This window comes from Mirounga angustirostris, unplaced genomic scaffold (assembly GCF_029215605.1).
Source record: "Mirounga angustirostris isolate CCGP_5_RB_7025 unplaced genomic scaffold, mMirAng1.0.hap1 SCAF_4, whole genome shotgun sequence".
Lineage (NCBI taxonomy): Eukaryota > Metazoa > Chordata > Mammalia > Carnivora > Phocidae > Mirounga > Mirounga angustirostris.
In genome coordinates, this window is record NW_026991712.1 from 30761631 (window position 1) to 30788467 (window position 26837).

At 36.1% G+C, this 26837-nt stretch overlaps 1 long non-coding RNA gene across 1 annotated transcript in view; it reads right to left on the reverse strand.

Annotated features, from left to right (window-relative positions):
* Positions 1–9163: 9163 nt before the first annotated feature.
* Positions 9164–26837, reverse strand: part of LOC123858805 (uncharacterized) — a 140197-nt gene continuing 122523 nt past the window's right edge. Inside the window, exon 6 of the long non-coding RNA XR_010410402.1 lies at positions 9164–10372. This is a non-coding gene — a long non-coding RNA (uncharacterized LOC123858805). The remainder of the gene's footprint in view (positions 10373–26837) is intronic.

A 26837-nucleotide genomic window follows, 5' to 3' on the forward strand; every position in this document is an offset into this window, starting at 1 on the left:
AAATTCACCAGTGAAGTCATCTGTTCCTGGGCTTTTCTTCATTGGAAGATTTTTTTTTTTAATTCATGTAATCTCATTTGGTCAGATTTTCTATTTCCTTCTGATTTAGTCTTGGTAGGTTGTATGCTTCTAAGAATTTTTCTATTTTTTCCAGGTTGTCTGATTTGTTGGCATATAGCTGTTCATAATACCTTCTTATGATCCTTTGTATTTCTGTGCTATCTGTTGTAATGTCTCTTTCATCTATGATTTTGTTGATTTGGTCCTCTTTTTTTTTTTTTATGTTAGTCTTGCAAAAAGTTTATCACTTTTGTTAATTTTTTCAAATCAACTCTTTGTTGATCTTTTTTTATTGTTTTATTTCCTATTTCATTTATTTTTGGTCTAATCTTTATTATTTCCTTCCTTTAGCTAACTTTGGGCTCAGTTTATTTATTTTTTTTATTTCCTTGAGGTATAAAGTTAGATTATTTGAGAACTTTCTTGTTTCTTACTATAGGTGAAGTTTCCTCTTTAAACTGCTTTTTGCTGCATCCCATAAGTTTTGTCATGTTGTGTTCCCATTTTTGTCTCACACACTTTTTTATTTTCCATTTAATTTCTTCTTTGATGCATTGATTGTTCAGGAACCTTGTTTAATTTCCATGTATTTATGAGTTCTCCAGTTTTCTTCTGTTACTGATTTCTAGTTTCAAACAATTGTGGTCAGGGAGGAAAATGTACAATTTCAATTTTCTTTAATTTTCTAAGTCTTGTTTTGTGGCCTAACATATGATCTATCCTAGAAAATGTTCTATGCACACTCAAGAAGAATGTGTATTCTGTTGTCAGATCGAATGTTCTGTATATGTTAGGTCCATTTGGTCTATAGTGTTGTTCAAATCTGATGTTTCCTTATTGATTTTCTGTATAGATGATTTATCCATTTTTGAGAGTGGGGTATTAAAGTCCCTAACTATTATCATATTGCTGTTTATTTCTCCTTTTAGCTCTGTTAGTTTTTGCTTTATATATTTATGTGCACAAATGTTGGGTACATAAATATTTACAATTGTTATATCTTCTTGATGGATTGATCCTTTTATCATTATATAAAAACCTTTCTTGTCTCATTTTACCATTTTTAGTTTAAAGTCTATTTTGTCTAAGTATAGCTACCCTGTCTTTTGTTGTTGTTGTTTTGCTTTGTCTGGTTTTGTTACCATTGTCTTGAAATATCTTTTTCCAACCCTTCTCTTTCAGTCTATGTGCATCTAAGGCTAAAGTGAGTCTCTTGTAGGCAACATTTCACTGGATCTCATTTTTTTGTTTTGTTTTTTATCCATTGATCCATTCTTTGTCTTTTGATTGGAGAATTTAGTCCATTTATGTTAAGTAATTATTGATAGACAAGAACTTACTATTGCTATTCTGTAAATTATTTTCTGGCTGTTTTGTAGATACATTTTTTCTTGCTCCTAATCCTGCTGTGGTTTTTGTGCATGTCTTGTTGTCTTTTTGTGTCCATTTTCTTTGACTTCTTTATTATGTTCTTTTGTATGATGACTACAGGTCTTCCCCTGGTGGATACCATGAGACTTACGTAAGATATCTTAAAATTATAACACTCTATTTTATTATTTTATTTTATTTTATTATTTTATTTTTTAGCGAGCAATTGGGGGGGGCAGAGAGAGAAACTTAAACAGGCTCTATGCCCAGTGTGGAACACAATGAGGGGCTCAATCTCACAACCCTGAGATCCTGACCTGAGCCAAAATCAAGAGCCATACACTTAACCAACTGTGCCACCCAGACACCCTTATAACACCCTATTTTAAACTGTTAACAAATTAACCTTGATAGCATTCCTAAACTTTTAAACTCTTCTCGTCCCCCTCATATTTTAAGTTGTTGATGTTACAGTTTATATATTGTTACACTGTGAATCCAGTAACAGATTTTTGTAGGTATGGTGATTTTTACTGTTTTCCCATCCAAGCAAGGCTGTAGGATGGGTTCCACTATTGCCTGGGTTCTCTGTTCAGGCTTTCTAGATGTCAGAACTGGATAATATTCTCAGTAGTAGGTGGGGCTATGAATTAGTTTCCCTGTCCCAGCAGGGCAGCAGAATGGGCCCCATGACCTGTATAGCTTGTTTGGGGACCTAAATCAGGAAAGACTGCACTGAATTCCTTGGCCAAACAGGGCCACTGGTTTTGCTCTGTAGATTGGAAAGACCACAGTCTATGCTCTCTGTTCAAGGGCCATTGTACACAGGACAATTGAAGGGTCTACACAACTTCTCATTTTCTCTGGTTAGTTTTCTCAGTTTTCAGGGCAGATCTGTGCCCCACTGAATTCCCTGGTCAGGGCGTACTGCCATCTTGGCTCTGCAGATGAACTAAGACACTAGTTCAGACTACTACCTGGGTGCTGCAGGTAGGAATTTGGTCTGCCAAGATCTGAGCACTGGTTGTTGCAAACACCTCCCCTCATCTCCATTACAATCATACTCCTAGTGGTGAAATCTCACACATTTCCCTGTAATACCATGGGGTGATACCAGAGTTGGGGCTCCCAAGAAGTGACCCATTCAGGGGAGCTGAATGTCCACCCTAGGCTTTTTTTCCATTGGTGAAAGGTTCAGGGGAGACCTCTCAGTGTGATGCTGTGCTGGCTTGGGGGAGGAGCAATGTAGTCAACATGGAGCTACTTTTCTGAGACTTCTAATGTAGTCTGTCTTAGCCTCTGTGGTACAGAGGGGTTTCAATCTAACTCCTGTGTCCTAGGACTTTCTCAATGGTGTCTTGTCTATGAATAGTTATTAGTTGTTCTTCTTGTGAGAGAGAGTAAAGTCAAGAATGATCCCTGTCACCATCTTGGTAATGTCACTCCTGTCTTCAGATCTTTGGACAACAAGCTGATTAAGCTACCATTAAGTCCTATTTACAAGTCTATGCCTCATAAGGAGGAGTGATTGTAGAAAAAATACATGAATTAGAGGCCAGACAACCTGGAACTTATTTCTAAGTAAGTTGATACTTACTAGTCTCCTAGTAACTTTATACTAGATAAAGTTTGTAGACTCTTCTAACTCTAATATTCTTGGGTTCTTGGAGTTGTTTTGTTTGTTTATTTTGTTTTATGGTGTTTTGGGTCTGTTTTTTGTGTTTCCTTTTTTTTTTTAGTAAACTTCGAAATATCCACAGTATAAGAGCAGTTGCTATTTATAATTTAAATCTTTTATAATTCAAGAAATGTACAAATTATCAAAGATTAAATTCTACTCAGAATGATCTTAATGTTAGATACATATTTTTTCATATTCATTTTTTAAAAAATTGGTCATCTACTTATATAATCTTTTTTCAAATAATTTGCTGTTAACGGAGTATCCCTTTGTTTAATCAGGTTAAATAAGTAAAATTAATATTTTGGATATTATAAATTTGACCCTAAGCATGAGCTACCACAAATAACTTCATGAAAATGGATGAGATTTAGATTTATTTATTTCTAGATAAAAATAAAGTAGGCACATATCATCATCATAGATTGGTCACTAAGTTATTGCAGTTGTTTTATATTCAAAGCCAGAATCTATACAGGTAGAAATAGAGATAAATATTAGAATATAGTCATTAAAAATAAGAAAACACAAAAGGATATTTCCAGAGCATTTAGCAAATTTAATCCCCAAAACTTGAAATTTACAGATATATCCTCATGTACTCATCACAGAATGCATCAATAGCTAGTTTTTAATCCTTGAAAAACATTAAACACTTAAGCACCACTTAGTGAAGAAGAATCATTAAAATAAAATAGAAGTTCACAATGTTACTTGGAGAGGCTTGCATTTATTGTTTCCTATAAAAGTTCTAAGAAAACTGTAACAAAATTACAAATATTGGCATGGAGCACATCACTTCTTTGCTTTTAAAAGAGTTGTCTGTGACAAAGTTTATTGACGTGGAAAAACATTAACAAATCAAATTTTCAAAGAGTATGGAACATAGATCTCTAGTGAAGTGACTTTATCAGTTCAAGCTTTTTCTCTCACCAATGACTATAATTTTAGAGAGAGCAACATAACTAGCACATCACAGACTGCACAATCTCAAAAATATGTTTTCTTTCTAAACACAAGCCATTGTATTTGGAAAATACTAACAGTATTAGTAAAAGTCCTTTTAAAAAGATACTACAAAATTATAGGTCAGTTCAACAACAGGGGATGCTTAAAAGAATTATGAATGGATATTACATTTACAAAGAATTTAATAACCTGGGGAAATTGTCATATTATGTCAGTTAAAAAGCATAATACAAAGCTATATACATATAATACAATATCCATCATATATAACATCTATAAATATGTACTAAAAAAACTAAAGGGATTATTAAAAGGAAATGTACTAAAATACCATTTGTGGTTACTTCTTAGAGTGACTTTATGTTAAAACTTGGCTATGCTTTTCAAATTATCTTTAATGTTCATAAAAAGGGAAGATGGCTGAGTATATAATACAGAATTTAAAAGTCCTTTATTATGATGAAAATTGAGAGCCAGAAAGATTAAAAATAAAAGTGAAACCATTTAATTGGGGGGAAAAAAAAGTATCACCATGCTCAATTTACATAAATGACACAAAATCAATTCCATATCAGAAAAATGAGGATTTTTTAACAATTCAACCATTAGCTAACCAGAGAAAAGTCTCTTTACTCAAAATGCTTTTCTCCCTCAATAAAAATCAATGAGAGAAGGAGCCATTGTTTATGCTTGCAGGTAGAGTTTCAGTTTTTTCCTGTTCCTGTACCTTCAGTCTCCTCCTCAGATTCCCATAACTCAGTGGTGGTCTGTGTTTCTGAGCCTGTGTCATCCGCTCTCTGCTGAGGAACATGGGCTATGTTGTGACCAGGTCTATTATATGACATCACACACAGCTGTTGGGAGGACAAGTCCTGGTCAGGTACCTGTGTTCAGAACTTCCCTTCACTTTGAATGCTGCCCAGTTCCCTAACTTCTATTTCAGTCTCATCTTCTGTAGAATGGAGATTATAACCCCAAAGCATTTTAAGATGGTTAAAAGGATAATTCTTGAAATGCTGCTGATATCCTTCCCACCTGCACAAAACTTCATAGTCTTCTCCATTACATTTCATGTCAATTCTGTCCTTCCATGTGCTCAGGCCCAGCTCCTTGATGTCATCCTAATTCCTCCTTTCCCTCACACCCCACATCTGATCTGCCAGCAAATTCTGTGGTCTCTATCTTCAAAATAAATGCAGACTCTGGCCACTTCTCTCCATCGCTGCTGCGACCAACATGGGGCCAGCTACCATCCTCTCTCTCCTGGATTATCTCAACAGCCTCCTTAACTGTCTCCCTTGTCCCCTACAATCTGTTCTCTGCAAATCACACAGTAAACCACATCATGTCGCTCCCTGCCAAAACCCTTCAGTGGCTGCCTATCTTGCTCAGAGGAAAAAGCAAATTCTCAACCAAGACCTGAAAGGCCCTACAAAAGCTGGTCCCTTATTACTTCTCAGACCTTAACTCCTATTACCCTCCCCTGTGCCACTTGCCTCCAGCCTCAGGGGTCTCCTTGCTGTTCAGAACAAAAGGCAAGCTTTGATTTAGGACCTTTGCCCTTGCTGTTCACTCTGCATGGGTCATTTCTCCCTTAGATATTCAAATGGTTTGCTTCCTCACCCCCTTCAAACCTTCACACAAATACAATAATCTTCTCAAGGCCTTCCCCATTTAAAATTGCAAATCCTGGGGCGCCTGGGTAGCTCAGTCCTTAAGTATCCACCTTCGGCTCAGGTCATGATCCCAGGGTCCTGGGATCGAGCCCCGCATCGGGCTCCCTGCTCCGCGGGAAGCCTGCTTCTCCATCTCCCACTTCCCCTGCTTGTGTTCCCTCTCTCACTGTCTCTCTCTGTCAAATAAATAAAATCTTTGAAATTGCAAATCCTCCCTTAGGTCTCCCCATCCTATTTCCTGGTTCTATTTTTAACTTGAACATGTATCATTTTTTCCACTTACTATACAATTTTTTTTTAATTATGCTATTTAGAATATCACTCTAGGAAGGCAAATATTTGGGCCTTTAACAATGCCTGGTACCTGTGGTTAGTTAATATTTTCTGAGTGAAAGAATGCGTGCATATCCTTAGGACGGTGACTAAAGATAGCAAGTACTTTACATATTTTAATTAATATCATGCTCTGTAAGAATATCTAGAATTACGAAATCATAGAGTTGAACTGAAAGATCTGAACTGAAACCAGTTTTTGTGTTTAGGTTGTTCTATTTATTAGCTAGTTTACAGGCTGAAATGGGTCTCCTGGTAAATTCTATTCATTGATGCTATAGTTATGCTCTGCAACTACACTAAGTCCATTCATCTTCTACATGAGGGAGCACTCTAAATATTTGAAGACAGCTAGGATGTCCCACTTAAGTCACTTAAGTTTTCCCTTCCTCACATAAGCTTTGTGCATTCTTACATATCTGTTATACCCCAAAGTGAGTTCAGAGATGCTCATACCAATATGCTTCCACTATTGCAGACCAAGACTACATTCATATTTTATGCAGTGACATCACACCATTAGCTCATTTTGAATTTCTGGTGGCATATGATAACCAGATTATGTTTATGATTTATAAGGTTTTTCACATTAGCTTCTTTTAAGGTAGTTCTCTCCCATTCCATCCTATGCATTTTTCACAGATACAAGATAACCTTCATTGAGACCCTGTCTTTTTAAGTTTTGAAATAAACTAGTCAAGTATTACAGTGGTAATGCTATAAACTTTCAGGCAAGGAAAGAATAATAATCAATTTTACCATCTTTAATCAGAAACACTTGTTATATATTTAAAGCTCCACCCAGGTAATTTCCATAAATCCTCTTCTTCCACCATTGCTATAATTTTCAGAATTAGCAGCTAAAGAGGATCCCATCTTCCATGAAACACCTACCCACAGTCCTCTCAGGCACTCTTCACTCTAAACATGCCTCAGAGATCTTATTGTGGAAAACCTCTGTTTCTCCTTCTGCCACCAAACCAGAACCTTGAGAACACATAAAACTTACAAAATGACTCCTTCTCCAAAGATTGTGCCATTAAATTAACTTCATGATGTGAACTGAAAATGTTGAATAGAAACCTTGATTTGGTAAATTGCTTTCTTACTCTGATTTTTGGAACCTCATTGCTCAACCCATTTGTTTATCATTAAAAGTAGGATTATACCATGATATCTAATAATATCAACAGTGGAATCAGATAGCCTTAATAGGATGCTTTTGTAATACACTTTGAACTCCTTACAAGACACATTATAAATAACAAGCATTTATGAGTTGAAAAATAGTTAACTGCAAGAAGTGTTTAATAGCAGAACAAACAGCTTATTCCCTGTACTACAATTCTTTTCATCATATTATAACCCTCCCCAAACTAGGCCTCAATGTGGCTAAGAGAAAATGATCTTTACCCTCAAGATTCATTGCACATGTGTAGGTACAAGACAAATTAGTGTTCAGGAGGATGGCAAATCTTACACGCCCAGAAACAGAGCCATATTGTCACCAGAACAGATTTGCTGAACAGTTATTTTATGCCTCCAGCACAGGTTACACCTAATTATCCAAATTGGACATGAGAGACAAATACATATGTACAGCCCTGTAGATAATAAAATGTTAATCAAAATGTATTTCGGTCGCTTTAAAAGGTTTTGATTAAGAGAAGGTTTCCAGACTTAGCAAATAAAATTCAGGATGCCCAGTTAAATTTGAATTTCAGATAAACAATTTTTAGTTTACATGTCTCCGGTACTGCATTGACATACACATAGTAAAAAAATTATTCATTGTTGATCTGAAATTTAAATTTAAATAGGTGTTCTCCATCTTTTCTGGCAATCTTAGGCTAAGATCTAACTAACAGGACTGCCATTGCAGTTCACATCAGTATAACGGTGTGTTAACCGGGGTTTTGGTCCAGGCAACAAAATACTAAAGGTGATGTGTGCCCAAGCTAGGTGCCAGACAAGATGCAAAATGCACAAATAGAATGTACAGAAACTGGTTCCACAATTCTTGGCCTATTCAGTCAGATCAAGAATACAGAAAAAGGGGGAGGCAAAGCATTCAGAGAATGAAAAAGATATTTTGGAGAATGTTTCTATGGAAAAAGCTGGGCTTGAGCCCCATCTCCTCTCCCCAAGGGTAAAGGGGGGGGTTGTCATTCCTCATTGCAATGAGAGTAAGGCCTGCAGCCAGAGCCCCTGGAGGGACCTGATCTTCTCCATAATTGAGAGAGACCGTGGACTGAGAAAGTTAGAGTGCTTTATTTCAGGATAACAGGCTATGTTTGCAAAGGAACTATACTTCCATTATTAGTAAAAGCAAAGAAATGTTTGATTCCCATGGACCAAATGTGGGCTCTGGGGGAAAGAGCTGGTTGGGAACACAAAAGACTTGGATGCAGCACCAAGAGGAAGCTATCTCCACAGCAGGGCTGAGGGCAGTAGGAGAGATGTTATTTCATGCTATGAGAGCTGCCCCTAAAAAGGGCCACTGAGGGGTCTTCAGAGTACCCACAGAAGAAAGTATCAGCTATAAACGCCCACCGGGACCAGAGTGAGAAGTTGGCTTATGAAGATACCAGCCACCAGGAGCAAAGAACTTTCCTTCCTTATTTCCCTTTCTTCCCGCCTCTTCCTTTAACGTTGGCATGATCCAAAACTACAGCTCAACAAGTCCAAGCCCAGGAAGGTTACTGATAAGCTTCTCTTTCTCCTCCCCAAATGCTCCAGCTTACTATCTGCAGGCCTGGGGCCTCTTACTCTGGATTAAAAATCAAAATTCTAAAATCTTAACACTGGATTATTTTTATTTTTATTTTTTTTAATTTTATTATGTTATGTTAGTTACCATACAATATATCATTGTTTTTTGATGTGGTGATCCACAATCCATTGTTTTCGTATAACACCCAGTGCTCCATGCAGTACATGCCCTCCTTAATACCCATCACAGGGCTAACCGATTCCCCCTTCCCCCTCCCCTCTAGAACCCTGTTTGTTTCTCAGAGTCCATAGTCTCTCAGGGTTCATCTCTCCCTCCAATTCCCCCTCCCCATTTTTCCCTTCCTTCTCCTAATGTCCTCCATGTTATTCCTTATGTTCCACAAATAAGTGAAACCATATGATAATTGACTTTCTCTGCTTGACTTATTTCACTTAGCATAATCTCCTCCAGTCCCATCCATGTTGATGTAAAAGTTGGGTATTCATCTTTTCTGATGGCTGAGTAATATTCCATTGTATATATGGACCACATCTTCTTTATCCATTCATCTGTTGAAGGGCATCTGGGCTCTTTCCACAGTTTGGCTATTGCGGACATTGCTGCTGTGAACATTGGGGTGCATATGGCCCTTCTTTTCACTACATCTGTGTCTTTGGGGTAAATACCCAGTAATGCAATTGCTGGGTCATAGGGTAGCTCTATTTTTAATTTTTTGAGGCACCTCCACACTGTATTCCAAAGTGGCTGTACCAACTTGCACTCCCACCAACAGTGTAAGAGGCTTCCCCTTTCTCCACAACCTCTCCAACATTTGTTGTTTCTTTCCCTGTCCATTTTTGCCATTCTAACTGGTGTAAGGTGGTATCTCACCAGTTAGAATGGATTATTTTTAAATTTCGCACTGAGGCTGTCTTATCTCAAAGTAACTGTATCACTGTACAGTGAACATAAACATTTTGGGATCTTCTAAGTTTTAATCTGATAGAAAAAAATCTTTGCTCAACTAAAAGTTTAAAGAAACAATAGGAGTTATAAATAAAACTGTTTAGGTTATATCCAATATATAGTGGTTATACTGTGACAAGGATTAAAATAGAGCCCTTTCTATGAAAACCAGTTTGGCTGGAAAAACTTGGAAGATAAATCCATCTATGTCCACCTTTCCATCATATTGATTAACCAAGAAAAATGCTACCAGCTACGCTACTGTACTATCCACTTTTGCCATGCTGTTCATTTGCTGGCCAAACACAGAGCCAGTCTCGACTGAGAAGCCTATACACCATTTTATGCATTCAAGAACGTATCATTGAATAGCAATTTTTTTGTTGTTTTATTTGGGTTTGGGTTTTTTGTTTGTTTTACTCAGCAAGAATGTAAAGACACTATAGATAAAAATACTTCTAAATTTGTCTGAGATTTTTCAGACCTAAGAAAGTCTTTACTTGGAATCAATTTATAGTTTTACTTCCAAAGATTTCATTCAGGATTTTTTTTTCCATTTCTTTGTGCCAGTTTTATCCAACTCTCAAGGATTCCGATTCCTTCCTGCAAGAAAAAGAACAACACTAGACAGATTAACCTCCAGAAACTGAGAACAAGAAAGACACATAAACATATCTGGAATCAATAACAAAATCTATTGCAATAATGTATAACACAAGAAACTCCTGACACAACCACAGCCAAAACACAGTGCTAGCCAAACATTGCACAATGCTGAAGGCAGCAGTCACGTTTGAAAATAAAAATAGTAGATAGTGTCACTACAGACAATGTACAAATTCCCATAATATAATTCACCCTGGGAATGCAGAAAAAGAAGAATAAAAATGTGGAGACCTGATCTATTACACATGTCTATCTTCTAATATTTGCAAATGTCCAAAATGCTTAGGAGTTATCCTGTTATGTTTTATAATAAAGAATAGCTAATGGAAAAGAAATGTATAAGAGATACTTTTTAACAAAAGTAAAATTATATAGAGTATCTTGTGAGTCTATCAGTGTAATTCAGATTTATATATGCAAAAGTATTACTTACTTTGGCTTTTCTAATTCCTTACCTTTTTTTTAAAATTGAGATATAACTGACATATAACATTGTATTAACATCAGGTGTACAACATAATGATTTGATATATTTACGTACTGCAAAATGATTACCAAAATAAGTTTAGTTAACATCCATCACCCTTTGAGAACTTTTAAGATCTGCTCTCTTAGCAACTTCCAAATACACAATTAGCTATAGTTCTCATGCTGTACATTACATCCCCAGGACTTATTTATTTTATAACTGAAAGCTTGTAACTTTGACCACTTATACCCATTTTGTGCCCCTCCCCCCCCACACACTTAACAACCATCAATCTATTCTCTGTATCTATGAGTTCATTTTTTTACAAATAGATTCCACATATAAGTGATACCACATAGCATTTGTCTTTCTCTGACTTCTTTTACTCAGTACAATTCCCTCACGGTTGACCCATATTGCAAATGGCAGGATTTTTTTTTTTTTTTTGGTCTAAAGTATACAAAAACCCTAGTTTTAGGGCAATAACCCCAAAATGCTATTTATTGTCCTTTTAAACGTTTCTGAGAAACTATGCACTGATAGCAACCAGTCCTTCAGAAGAAATTTAAAAAGAAAAAAAATAATCCTATGTAGTAGATCACATACTAGAAGCCCTGACTGCCATCTCCTACCTCAAATCCTAGTTCAAGTGACAACATAGCAAAGCAAGAGAAGCTGAGAAAACCTGGCCCTGGCAATACACACACACCTTTGCTTCTGCACCAGAAATAGTTTTAAAAAGGCACGTTTGTGCCAATGACTAATTCCACTTCGAAGCTGTAGTCTAGTGGGGTCTCTAATCTAAAACACATTTGACAAAAATTTCTCTTAACTCCCCACCCCTACCCTTTCCCAATACAATATTAGTTTTGCTTTTTTTTTTTTTTCCAGTAGAAAAAGCAAGATTGATGCAATATAACCAAATATTCAAGTTAAATGCCATCTTACCCATGCAGGTTAATCAGAACAGTTTCTGAGCCAACTTATTCCAAATAAACCAAGCTCGGTCACATATCCAGAACATTTCTTTTTTTTAGGTTCTATTATGACCTTCCCTTTGAAAGCTGTTCCTAGAATAGCTCCAATAGAACTGTTTTTCTATTTTTTTAAGGGTTGGAACTTCTCTTTGACCTTAATGAGAATGGGCTTGAGGGGCTCAGGCTTGTTTATTACAGTACCCTTTTCTTTCTGATGATTAAAGTGACACTGTCATTTATTCTATTGTTACTGCATTTGACTTATTTTTTTTCATGCAAAACATATTCATGAACAGACTTGAAAATTCAGACAAGTATAAACAAAGGGTCAGAAATCATCAATTTTCCTACCAGCTACCTTCAACTATTTTTTCTCACAGTTTTGGTTTTATCTTCTAAGCCTTTGCCAAAAATATGTACACTTAAGAATATATATATATATAGTTGTATATCCTACTCTTCTCACTTATTATGCCATCAGCATTTTCCATGTTCTTATAGAATCTTTGTAAATATTCAGTCCTATATATTTTAATAAGTGAATGTACTATGGTTTATTTAATTCTTATAATTGGACATTCTGTTCTAGTTTTTCACAATTTTAATTCTAGGAACTTCTTTGAGGGTAAAGCTGTCTTCAATATTTGAGATTACTTTATTATGGTAGATTCTCAGGGATGGAATTACAGGAATTATCAGGTTTCTTAAGACTCTTCATACATGTTTGATAAACTGCTGCCCAGAAAGGTCACACCAATTAACTCTGCCACCAGCAATAATTGGAACATTCCATCATACACTTACCAGTGTTTTCATCCCAGGCTCATTAGCATTTTTGCTAATTTGACAGGTGAAGAATTGGATCTCATTGTGGTTTTTTGCGCATTTTTTAAAAATCAGATCTTTATGAACATAAAGATAAAAAATTTAGGAGGCCTTTTATGAAAATTAGTAATCCTCCAAATCCTTTCCTCCCACCCAAATACACAGCAACCATTTCCTGTTCCCCAGAGGCAGAGCATGTTTTAGCCAATGTAGCTACCTTGTCTTTTGACCATGAGACCATGTTTATGGGCCTGGAGCAATATGACTTCTTTCCCTCTCTTTTTAATCGCTTATCTGTCAGTTGACGGGATCCACTTTGGCTTGACAATGAGCTGAAGGGGTGTTCTTGTGTTGGTGTGCACTAAAATGCCCCACTCATAAAGTCCAGATATTAAACAACTTGATTCTTGATTCTTGGTCCATAACATGTTTTACTCAATAGTCTATCCTTGGAGCTACTATGTCCGCTTTATTTCAACAACCCATCAACCCACAAGAATAATGACAGTCAATTGCCCTTAGCTCTGTTAATGGAGCTGATTTTCTCCATCTTTAATGGTCCAGATGCATTCAGTTAGTTACAAGATAAATTACTCCTGCCTCCCTCTCAAGAAACCTTGTAGGCATTGATCTACTCCACTGTCTGCCTTTCTCTTCCAGGGTGAAGTTCTCAAAGAGCAGACTTCACATCTCAATGAGAAAAAGCAAGAGCCTGGTATGGGATAGGAGTTCTGACTTCTATTAATCTCTGGTGTGAGTTTACTGTTACTTTCTGGTGTGACCTTGTTCAAGGTCCTTAGTCTCTCTGTGCTTCAATTTTCTTGCCTGAAAAATAGGAAGACTATCATACCTCATAGGGCTGTTGTCATGATTAAATGAGCTGGGGGATGGGGCAGCACGTAGGTATGTGCGTGTAGCACTTAGAAAATGAGTGTCTCACACATAAAGCACCATATATGTACAGGCTATAATTTTATTCTACTTAATTCCTGCCACCTGAAATGAAAATCTTGGTTCATAGTTTGATTTCTTGCTGTAGACATTTTACACAGCTTACCTATATAATGTTTCCAGGCGTAGCACAAACCTAGCTGCTCTTTGTGCTCTGTCACATACTTACTGTTAAAGGATCCCTACATTTGAAGTTCTAAGACCTATATATCCAGCTGGATTTTTATCAGGGCTGTTAAATTAATAAATGAATCTAGAAAATTGACACCTGTGCAATAATCTTCCCAGTTTATAAATTATGTTCCTCCATTTGTTTAATACTTCTTTCATAATCTTTTCTATCAGAATTTCATCAAAGAAGCAGAACCACTGCATGTAAGATAACACATTTGTTACCAGGATTGAGTCTTATACAATTATGAGAGCTGGTTAAGCAGTGTCTTTAAGGCTGTTATCTTTTGTCTTATGCTAGAACTTGGAATTTCCAGGGTAAAGGCAGGAAGAGAAGATGGATATAGCATAGGAAGAATGAGGACAAGCTGGAACTCACAAGAAGGAGCTGGAACCCATGAGGAAAGAACAAAACCCATGCCAATTCTTAACACCTGTGATCTTGATGATGTGATCCCACATTGAAAGAATGACCTTCGTCATAAAGCTAAACACACACCTGCCAGGATTTGCAGAGTTAAAGGATCCAGGGAAAGGTGGTGAAACTGCAGACCAAGCTAATGTCCCACACCAAGGTTTGAGATAGCATTACTGTCTATGTTGAGAAACACTAATGTTTTTGTTTAACTTCCATCTCCCTAATGGCCTATAAAAATGTCTTTAGTGGCCCATTATAACTGGAAATATACAGAAAAGGAATTCTGAGAAATGTAGTTCAGTCTAGTCAAAGTGACATGTTACAAATCCACCACATCTCTCAATAGAATTTATTTAATGAATTATATGTTTCACACTCCTAATTACTTATAATTGCCTCTGTCGATGTGATCTCTATGCAATATGTTTACTGTATGGTTGTGAACACCATAATGCCTTTATCTCCTTTCCCTCCTTCATATATCACAGTAACTCAAATGGCCTAGTTATCCAAACCTGCTCTCTCTACACTGAAATAGTTGATTATAACTAGAATAAAACTCAAAAACATGCTAAACAGACCAACTTTGAATTTGAGTAAAAATCCTAACTTAGCCCTCACTTCTGCCTTCCAAACTATTAAACTTTCCCCATCAATTTGCTCTATTCCCCTATATTACTTTTATATAACTTCTCAAGTCTCCAGCACCTCCTCCCCCAAATTAGTGCACTCAGGCTACCATTACAAACACAGCAGCTGATGGCTTAAGCAGAAACTTATTTTCTCATAGTTCTAGAGGCTGGCAAGTCTAAGGTAAGGTGCTAGCCAGTTAATTCCTTGATAAGAGCTCTATTCCTGGCTTGCAGATGGCTTCCTTCTCACTGTATACTTGTATGGTGAGGTCAGAGAGGAGGAGGAAGCAAGCGGTCTGCCATCCCTTCTTATAAGGGCACTAACTTCATCATGAGGGCCCTATGCCATGACCTCATCTAAATCTAATTTCCCCTAAAGATCCCATCTCCAAATACCATCACATTGGGAGTCAGAGATTCATCATATGAATTTGGGGCTAGGGGATCACAATCCACAGCATCTTCCTTCATCATCCTCAGTAAATTCTTCTGCTTCTTATTTCATGTAGAAATGGAAACCATCAAAAGAGAAAATCTGTATCATCCCACCTTCATATCTATCAACCCTCTACATTTGAATTCCTATACTCTGTACCTTTCCTGTTACAGTGACTGAAATATATATCCTTATGGGACCCAATACTCCATTTGTTCACTAGATTTCATGCTTTCTTGTCCACTGCAGAACCTCATTCCAGCAAATGGCCCTCTTTCTCCTACATTACCAATTTTTCCTCTCTACTGAGAGGAAACATGCAGACATGTTACATCTCCAATATTGATAAAACTTCTCCCTTCATCTTACATTATCCCACAAGCTTTTGCCTTTAGAGTAAAATTCACCATACCTACTATCTCCATCTCTTCTCTTCCTAGTCCCTCCTGGACCCATCTCAAATGGACTTTCATTGCCACCACTGGGCCAAAACCATTTGCCAGTAACCTCCTCATCAATAAACCTGATCATCAGTCTCCACCCTATGTACTGTTAGCATTTAACAATATTGATGATTCCCTCTACCAAAAACTTTCTTCTTGAATTTTGGAACAAAAGGCACTTAAATCTCTTTGTATTCCATTAGCCACTTTTTCCCAAGATCCTTTGCTGGACTTTCCTCATTGACCAACTTCTTAATGTAAGAATGCCTTATAACCAATCCTGAGACCTCTTCTCAATCTATACTCATCCTTAAGTGAGCTCATCCAGGCCCTCAGTCTTAAAGTCATTCATGATTTGATGATTCCTAAATGTGTAGCTCTAGCCCCAGTCTTCAGACTCCTATATGCAACTATCTACTCAGCATCTTCACTTAGATATTTAATCAGCATCTAAAATTTAAAATGTTCAAAACAAACTTACCTATTCTTTTTACCCCCAATATGGTTTCCCCCCATATTTCCCTTCTTATTAAATAGCAACTATTCATCCAATTACACAAGATAAAAACTGTGGAATCATCCTGCCTCTTCAGTCTCACACACTGAAAGAGCCAATCTATCAGTAAATCTCATTGGTGGTTCTTTCAAAATACATTAAAAAAACTACCACTTCCTACCACCTGGTCCAAGAACTATTATCCTCAACAATTATAAAAGCTGCCTAAATAATCTCTCTGCCTCCAGTCCTGTAAGTTCACAGTCTAATCTTTACAAAGTTTTTTTAAATTTTTAGATTATATCATATCTATGCTCAAAATCTTCTAATGGTTTCCTATCTCTAACAGAATAATCCAAAGTCCATTCATAGTCTAAAAATCCCACAGTATGGCACATAGGTAACTAGATGACCTTGTTTTCATTCTCTCCCTTACTTACTTTACTCTGGTTACACTGAATTCCTTGCTATACTTAGAATATATCGAGCATGCTGCAACCACAGGATCTCTGCATCTATTGTTACTTTTTGGAATTCTTTTTTTCCCTAAGATAACATCATGGCTAAATTATTTTTTTTAAGATTTTATTTATTTATTTGAGAAGGAGAGAGAGAGCACATGAGAGAGCAGCACAAGCAGGGTAAGGGGGAAGAGCAGGGAGCTGATTTGGGGCTTGATCCCAGGACCCTGTGATCATGACCTAAGCCAAAGGCAGATGCTTAACCAACTGAGCCACCTAGGCAACCCTGACATCATGGCTAAATTATTACTTCAACCAGGTCTCTTCTAAATGCCATCTCATCCCAAAGCTTTTGTTCAACACCCTAAATAAAACAGCACCCTTGCCACTCTCTGTCCCCTTATTCTACTTTAGTTTTTCTTCGTATCACTAATCACACCTGAAATAGGAGCGTGAACTGCCTAGATTTGAAACTTGTCTCACTTCTCTCACTGAAACCACTCACTGTTATGACTCTGGGCAACTTCCTTACCTTTCGATGATGAATTTTCCACATCTTGAAAATGAGAAAAAAATAGAACCTACCTCATAGGGCTGTTAAGTCATGGAATTTAAACCTGTTTGTGTGTGTGAGAGAGAGAGAGAGAAGACAGTGAGAAAGAGAGAAAAACACACTTAGAAAAATAAGTATCTGGCATATAAGCACTACATATACATAAATGCTAGAATAAATATCATTGTCTCCTTCTTAAGAATGTAAGCTCAGTGAAAGCAGTATTCTTCTGTCTCTCTTGTTCCCCCATTGTATCCCTAGTATTTAGAATACTAACTTCACATAATATTTATTGAATGAATTTTTTAGAATTTTTTTTTAAGATTTTATTTATTTATTTGACAAACAGAGAGAGAGAGAGTTCACAAGCAGGGGGAGGGGCAGAGGAAGAGGGAGAAGCAGGCTCCTGGCTGAGCAGGGAGCCCAATGTGGGGCTCGATCCCAGGACCCTGGGATCATGACCTGAGCTGAAGGCAGATGCCCAACCAACTGAGCCACTCAGGCGCCCCTGAATGAATTTTTTAAATGGTCATTGTTATGTATGACATGCATCTGGCTACTTACATTAATTCACTTAAATTTGAATAATTTTTAGTTGAGTCTTTTGACTCTTCTTAGATATCCAAATATACCAACTACAAAAAATATTTTCTTACTTTCCTGTGTTTACTATTAATGTATATGTTTTGTATCCTTTTTAATTGGCTAAAACTTTTAAAACAATAATAACCCTTGCTGTCATCCATATCCCAGTTTTAGAGAGAACACATAGTAGTGGTTACTTCATTAAAAGAAATGCTCTCAATAGATATGGTTTTGAAGCTTATTAAATTTCTTTTTAATATAATAGAGTGGTAAGAGATTTTTTTTCTTCATGTAACCTGGTTAGAGTGGTAAGGGTTTCTGTGTGGTGGACAGCTGTTGCAATCTAAACACATGGACTCTGAGATCATACAGATATGAGTTCGACTTCCAGTTCTAACTTACAACCCACTGATTCTAAGCAGGTGACTAAATCTCCCTGATTCTACTTATCTTTATGTTTCCTCAAAGGTTTAATCTAAGAGTTGAATAAAACAAAAAAAGATAATGTAAGTAAAGTGATTCACAGAACATCTAACATATGTTACACACTAAGTAAATCTTAGGTGTCTCTTTCCCACTCCCCTTTTTTTAAATCATTCTTGAATCCTCATATTCAATTATTTGACAGGTATGTATATAAAACATATTAAATATTACTTATTAATCCAGCCACTGAGATAGAAGTTCTCACAGTCTAATATGAGATCATTAAACTAGTTTAAAATCACTAGTGTAATACAAAATGTGCCTGAGAGCAGATGTTCAGGTAATGCTTAGTGAATAAATGAACGAATGGTTAAGTGAAAAGCATAACCTATAGTATATATCTCTTTCTAGAGTTTTAAATTTGAAGTTATTGTTTACCCTATATTGGCAAAGACTAATAATTTCAGTTCTTGCATATATTAGCACAATACACCTCATGTGTGTCTGTGGCTAGAACAGGAAAGGGGAAGATCTGGGAGACAGAAAATGTAGTATGTAGACCCTCAAATAGTAAAATGACGACGTGAGTTTTGGTGCCTCAAAAAAAGAAGAAAAAAGTGTTTCAAAACAAAAAAATTCAGTAATTTGCTTTTATAGACAGCCAGTTCCATCATTGGCAGTATATTCAAACAGTTCCATAAGCAGGTGCCATTAGGACTAAATAAAATATCTCCTAAGACTTCCAAGTACCCTTTGACTGTTTCCTCTTCCGAGTTTCCAATAACTTAATTGTGAGATAAGGTGCAAGTACAAAATACCATCCTGGTATTTTTCCAATTTCAGAAAAATAGACATCATTAAAGTTAAACCAAAAAATATATTCACCTAGCATCATCCATCTTTCCTTAGACAGCAGTAGTTGCCTATCCAGAGTTTGACTGATTCTAGGTTTTCAAAACACACGGGAATGGTTTTGGACAGATGTTTCATCAATGACAAATTGGCCTGGAGGGAAACATGACCACTTTGGACAAAAGCCACATATCCACATATTAGTTTCAGCAGCACTCATTTCAAACTGTATTCTCATCTTAAATTTCTAAGTTAACTTCTGTTAAAATAAATATTAAACTTTTAAAATTAGATTTAAACAAATCCTCTAAAGGCTAAGATTACAGTTTTAAGTAACCCACTAATCAACTTTACAATTTTTATGGCAATAATGTTATTGACAAGATTTTGCCAAGTGGTTGATGGCATCAACCACAAAGCCCTGTTTATAAGTACATATTATCACATGAAGGGAACACTGTTTTGATTCTTAGAGCATTCCACTTAAATTCTAACCTTAACCCGATCTGATTGATACTTTTTTTATAGTGGTTGTATTTCCTTTTTTTTTAAATGAATTTAAGATTTTTATTTAAATTCCAGTTAGTTAACTTTTAGTGTAATATTAATTTCAAGTATACAAGATAGTGATTCAAAACTTCCCTACAACACTCAGTGCTCCTCACAGCAAGTGCTCTCCTTAATCCCCATCATCTATTTAACCCATCCCCCCACCCACCCCCATTTTATTTTTGACAACACACAGTGAAAACTGTGGGGGAAATATTCCATTTAAAGTTAAAGACTCTGAGTAGCTAAGATTAGCATTGTTAGCACCAAAAGCTGTGAAATTCTCTCTTAGATATTCTCCAGAAGGTAGGGTGGAGGAAAGATATGCATTAGCTTTAGAAAATGTTTCTAAGAGGAAGCAAGAGGAACCCAAGAAATTCATAGCTATGTAAGTCACTGATTATTGAGATGTTTCTGCTAAATTCATGTTAAATGTTCTCTACCTTAGAAATTGACACATACACCAGCACACATAAGGAGGGCTCATTATGCTAGGAATTTGTTCTCAATCTACTCACCCCACTTTTTTGTTGTTATATTATTTCATTTAATTATACATTTTGTAGCCTCCTTATTATTAATATCTGTTTTAATGACATGTTTGGGAAATCAGTTGACCAAATCTTAAATGCAAAGGGCAAATGCAGAAATAGCAAAGTATGTCTAAGATTCTCTTAATCTCATAAAAATGGATCTATAAATATGTTTAGACACACACACACACACACATGCACACACACGGTTTTCTTGGTCAAATAGTTCATAGTTTAAATGTTAAAGATGATCCAGCAACTCCTAGAGAGTTTGCCATTCTGTTTGACTTTAAAATTTGTATGTTTACTATCTCTTAGAGAATATTCTCATGAGGGAGAGGGATGAGTTGTGATAACCTAATCAAGTTCTAGCCTCCCTACCTTATCATTGTTTCAGAAACCTCACAGCACTGGGTATTATGGGCAAACAACGAATCATGGAACACTACATCAAAAACTAATGATGTAATGTATGGTGATTAACATAACATAACAAAAAAAAAAAAAGAAAGAAAGAAAAAAAGAAACCTCATAGCATTATAGAAAGGATTCCCCTTATTAAACTCTGGCCCAGGCCATCCAAGCTTCTCTCCCACTTGCTGACAGAGATCAGAATGCCCAAGATCTTATATTCAAGAACACCATAAAGAGTCTGACTCAAAACTAGCAAGCCTCTTAGACATAATCAAATCCAACACTTCTCATTGTTGTCCAAAACAAAGACCTAGCTCCCCTCCTCTTCAGAAGACCAACCCCTGCTCATCCTTTGGGCCTCTCTTGGCTTCTCCTCCAAAATTCTTCACTGACTGACAAGTGCTTTTCCTGGAAGTTCACTTGGAATTTTTGCACACCTCTATCCCTTTCTCAGGGCATTTACCAAATAAATGTAGTCTAGATGTCCACTATTTTTGCACACCTCTATCCCTTTCTCAGGGCATTTACCAAATAAATGTAGTCTAGATGTCCACTATTCCCTCATCCTCATAGTTGAATCACACTTCATCCAAAAAAAAAACCCCACTGTGTAAATTGGTTTACACTGCACACTCTGCCATTAACAACCTCAAAATCCTGCTTAGGTATCTATCTGCCTCAAAGTCATCTTCTTTACCATTCTCCTTCTGGCAGCAGGTCTGGCCTCTAGAATTCTCTAGTCTCTCTTCTGCAGAGCAGTTCCAGTTTCAAGCATACCAGGTGCTTTTCAGTGTTTGACAAAAAAAAAAAAAAAAAAAAAAAAATCATCAAATAAAGAGCATTTACCCTCTCCAGAAGGCAATTTGTCTAGTCTAGTGTTTCCTGATCATGCTCTTGGAAATCTTTCCTATCTGATGAAAGAAAAGTAACATCAGGACGCTGCAGTTCTTTGTTCTTGAGCTCTACCAATGTGATTACGCTTTATGTTTCTACTTTGTTTCCCATCCTACATTTCTCTAGCAAATGGTTTCTTCACCCTATACTGTCTATATGCCTATTTCTACCTTATGGTCACTGCTTACTTATAGTTCCTAATTCCCTCATAACTTCAATCTATAAATTAGATCATTATGACCTCTTTGACTTTTCAACTTCTCCCAATACTACTTACTCCAAATATTCAAACTAAGAAAGCTGATCACCTAGCTTATCTTTTAAATCTGGTCTTATCACAGCTCATTGGCCACCATAAGGATTGACTATCCTTTGTTCAAGACCTGGCCCTGGTCCTCCAGTCATCCATAGTTTTGATTATTCCATGGTACAAAGATGATCATCCAGCCTCACATTCTGTAGTTACTGCCGACAGCTTAGTTCTCCTTAGACTGGGCCAGAGAGAAGCAACTATTACAATTGTATATTATGCCAATTGCTGTTTCTTCTTCACTATTGTAATAGATGTGTGGTCCCCAACCTCCATCTCTAGGACCCAGGGCATTCATACTCCAGCTCCTATGAGTGTGGCTGTTAAACACTTTAGCTTTCCCCCCTCTCCAGGGACCTCTGTTCAGCTGACAGGAGCTGCCTCACCCCCCACCCTCACCCTGGGTTGCTGCCTTTCCCCTCTTGTTCACCTTCCTTATTTTGCTTTACATCCTCTATTACAGATATTTTTTCTGAAGAGATCTCCCTCCAAAAATCTGCATCTGAATTCTTGTGTCATGCTTTGCATCTAAGGAACATAACCTTAAAAACCTGTTAAATAAACTAAGCTCCCTTCGTAACTCTAGTAATTCTTCCAGCGACTTCTGACAGTAATAACTTTGTATTTATGTTTTCAAATCCCGAATTCAGGTTGTTTTGATTTTAGACATGCTGTCATTCTAATGGAGATGTAAAACTACATAATTCATCTATGAAATGATGTATATAAGTTTGTGGTGAAATTGAATGAAATGAACTATAACATGTTTAGCAGTTGTGTTTATATAGATCATATTTTAATCAATTTTCCAGTACTCAATTCTTTTATATTATTCAGATATAATTGATATAGAACATGTTTCAGTTGTACAGCATAATCATTCAATGTTTGTACATATCGCAAAATGATCAGACTAGTAAGTTAGTCAACATCCATCACCACACATAACTCCAATTACTTTTTCTTAAATGAAAACACTTAAAATTTACTCTTTAGTGATTTTCAAATATACAATACAGTATTAACTATAGTCGCCATGTACATTACATCCATGGCTTACTTACTGTATAAATGAAAGTTTGTACCTTTTGACCCCCTTCACCCATTTGCCCACACCCCACCTCCTGCCTCTGGCAACAACCAATCTGTTCTCTTTATCTATGAGTTTTTATTTTATTTCATAAATAAGTGTTCTCATACAGTATTTGTCATTCTCTGACTGACTTCACTTAGCATAATGTCCTCAAGGCCCATCCATATTGTTGCAAATGGCAAGATTTCTTTCTTTTATGGCATCCTAATATTCCAGTGAATAAGTATGTCAGATTTTTTTTATCCATTCATCCACCATACGACATTTACATTGCTCCCATGTCTTGGCTATTGTAAATATGCTTCAATGAATATGAGAGTGTAGATACCTTTTTGAGGTAGTATTTTTTATTCCTTTGGATAAATAAACAAAAGTAGAATTGCTGGATCATATGGCAGTTCTATTTTTAATTTTTTGAGGAACCTCCATACCATTTTCTACAGCGACTACACCAATTTACATTCCTATCAATAGTTCACAATGATTCACTTTTCTCCACATCATTGTCAACACTTGTTATTTCTTGTATTTTTCATAATAACCTTTCTAAAAGTTGTGAGGTGATACCAAATTGTGGTTTTGATTTGCATTTCCCTGATTAGTGATGTTGAACACTTTTTCATGTGCCTATTAGTCATTTGTATGTCTTCTTTAGAAAAATATCTCTTCAGATCTTCTGCCCATTTTTAATTGGATTTATTTTTTTGCTATTTACTTGTATGAGTTTTTTATACATTTTGGATATTAATCCATTATTAGATATATGGTTTGCAAATATTTTCTCCCATTCAGTAGGTTGCCTTTTCATTTTGTTGATGAAAGAGATGGTTTCCTTTGTTGTACAGACTCTTTTAGTTTGATGTAGTCTCACCTGTTTTTTTCTTTTTTCCTTTGCTGCCTTTGCATTTGATGTCCAACCTAAAACATCACCAAGACCTATATCAAGGAGTTAACCACCTATGTTTTCTTCGAGAAGTTTTATGATTTCATTTCTTACATTCAAATCTTTAATCCATTCTGAATTAAATTTTGTGTATGGTATGAGATAGGGGTCCCATTTCATTCTTTTTTTTTTTTTAAGATTTTATTTATTTATTTGAGAGTGCGAGAATGAGAGAGAGTACATGAGAGGCGGGAGGGTCAGAGGGAGAAGCAGGCTCCTAGCTGAGCAAGGAGCCCGATGCGGGACTCGATCCCGGGACTCCAGGATCATGACCTGAGCTGAAGGCAGTTGCTTAACCAACTGAGCCACCCAGGTGCCCCCCATTTCATTCTTTTACATGTGGCTGTCCAGTTTTCCCAACACCATTTAAGAGATTATTCTTTCCCTATTATATATTCTTTACTTTTTTAAATTTAATTTTTTTATGAGGTAGAATTCACAGACAATATTATATTAGTTTCAGTTATACAGCACTATATTTGTATATACTTTGAAAGGAACACCACTGTAGGTCTAGTTAACATCTGTCACCACAGTTACAGAATTTTTTTTGATGAGAAACGTTTTTTAGCTTTTTAAGTTTTTATTTTAACAGTAGATAACAGTGTTATCAGTTTCTGGTATACAATATAGTGATTCAACAATTCTATACATTACTCAGTGCTCACCATGAGAAGTGTACTCTTTAATCCCCATCACCTATTTCACTCATCCTCCCACCCACCTCTCTTCTGGTAACCATGTTTGTTCTCTATTGTTACGAGTCTGTTTCTTGGTTTGTCACCTTCTCCTTCTCTTTTTTTCCCTTTGCTTGTTTGTTTCTTAAATTCCACATATGAGTGAAATCATATGGTATTTGCCTTCCTCTGACTTATGTTACTTAGTATTATACTCTCTAGCTCCATCTATGTCATTACAAATGGCAAGATTTCATTCTTTTTTTTTTTTTTTTGGCCGAATAATATTCCATTGTGTACATATGCCACCTCCTAATCCATTTATCAAAATCCGTGGATATTTGGACTGCTTCCATATCTTGGCTATTTTAAATAAAGCTGTTAGAAACATAAGGATGCATGTATCCCTTTGAATTAGTGTTCTTGTATTCTTTGGGTAAATGCCCATTGGTACAATTAGTGGATCTTAGGGTAGTTCTATTTTTAACTTCTTGAGGAATCTGCATAGTTTTCCAAAGTGGCTGCCCCAGTTTGTATTCCCACTAACCGTGCACAAGTGTCTCTTTTTCTCCATATCCTCACCAACACCTATTGTTTCTTGTAGTGTTGATTTTAGCCATTCTGACAAGTGTGAGGTGATATCTCATTGTGGTTTTGATTTGTATTTCCCTGATGGTAAATGATGATAAACATTTTTTATGTGTCTGTTGGCCATCTATATGTCGTTTTTGGAGAAATGTCTGTTCATGTGTTCTACCCATTTTAATTAGATTATTTGGTAGTGATTGGGTATTGAGTTTTATAAGTTCTTTATATATTTTGGGTAATAACCCTTTATCAGATATGCCTTTGAAAATATCTTCTCCCATTCCATAGGTTGTCTTTTAGTTTTCTTGATTGTTTCCTTCACTGTGCAGAATCTTTTTATTTTGATGCAGTCCCCAATAGTTTATTTTTGCTTTTGGTTCCCTAGCCTCAGAAGGCATATCTAGAAAAAACTTGCTTCAGCTGATGTCAGAGAAGTTACCACAAGTGTTCTCTTCTAGGATATTTATGGTTTCAGGTCTAACAGGTCTTTAAGGTATTTTGAATTTATTTTTGTGTATGGTGTAATAAAATGGTCCAGTTTCTTTTGCACATTGCTATTCAGTATTCCCAACATTTGCTGAAGACACTTGCTTTCTCCCGTTGGGTATTCTTTCCTGCTTTGTCGAAGATTAATTGACCATATAGTTGTGGGTTTGTTTCTGGATTTTCTGTTCTGTTCCATTGATCTATGTGTCTATTTTTATGTACCATACTGTTTCGATTACTACAGTTTTGTAATATAATTTGAAGTTCAGAACAGTGTTGCCTCCAGCTTTGCCTTCTTTTTCAAAATTACTTTGGCTATTCAGGTTGTTTCTTTTTTCTGTTTCCATACAAATTTTAAGATTATTTTTTCTAGTTCTGTGAAAAGTGCTGTTGGTATTTTGATAGGAATTGCATTAAATGTATAGATTGCTTTGGGTAGAATAGACATTTTAACAGTATTTGTTTTTTGAATCCATGAGCATGGAATGTCTTTCCTTATCTTTGTGTCATTTTCAGTTTATTTTATCAGTGTTTTATAGTTTTCAAAGTACAGGTCTTTCACCACTTTGATTAGGTTTATTCCTAGGTATCTTATTATATTTGGTATAATTGTAAATGGGATTATTTTCTTAATTTCTCTTTTTGCTGCTTCATTATTGGTATATAGAAATGCAACAGATTTCTGTACATTGATTTTTGTATCCTGTGACTTTACTGAATTCGTCTAGTAGTTTTTGGTTGAGTCTTTCAGGTTTTCTATATGTAGTATCATGTCACCTACAAATAGTGAAAGTTTTACTTCTCCCTTACCAGTTTGGATGCCTTTTATTTCTTTTTGTTGTCTGATTGCTGTGGCTAGGACTTCCAGTACTATGTTGAATAAAAGTGGTAAGGGTGGACATCCTTGTCTTTTTCCTGACCTTTGGGGTAAAGCTTTCAGTTTTTTCCCATTGAGTATGGTGTTAACTGTGGGTTTTTCACATATGGCCTTTACTGTATTGAGGTATGTACCTAATTTGTTGAGGGTTTTTTTCATGAATGTACTTTGTCAAATGCTTTTTCTGCATCTATTGAAAAGATCAAATAGTTCTTATCCTTTCTTCTATTAATGTGATGTATCATACTGATTGATTTGCAAATATCGAACCATCCTTGCAACCCAGGATTAAATCCCACTTGATCACAGTAAATGATTTTTTTAATGTATCATCGGATTCATT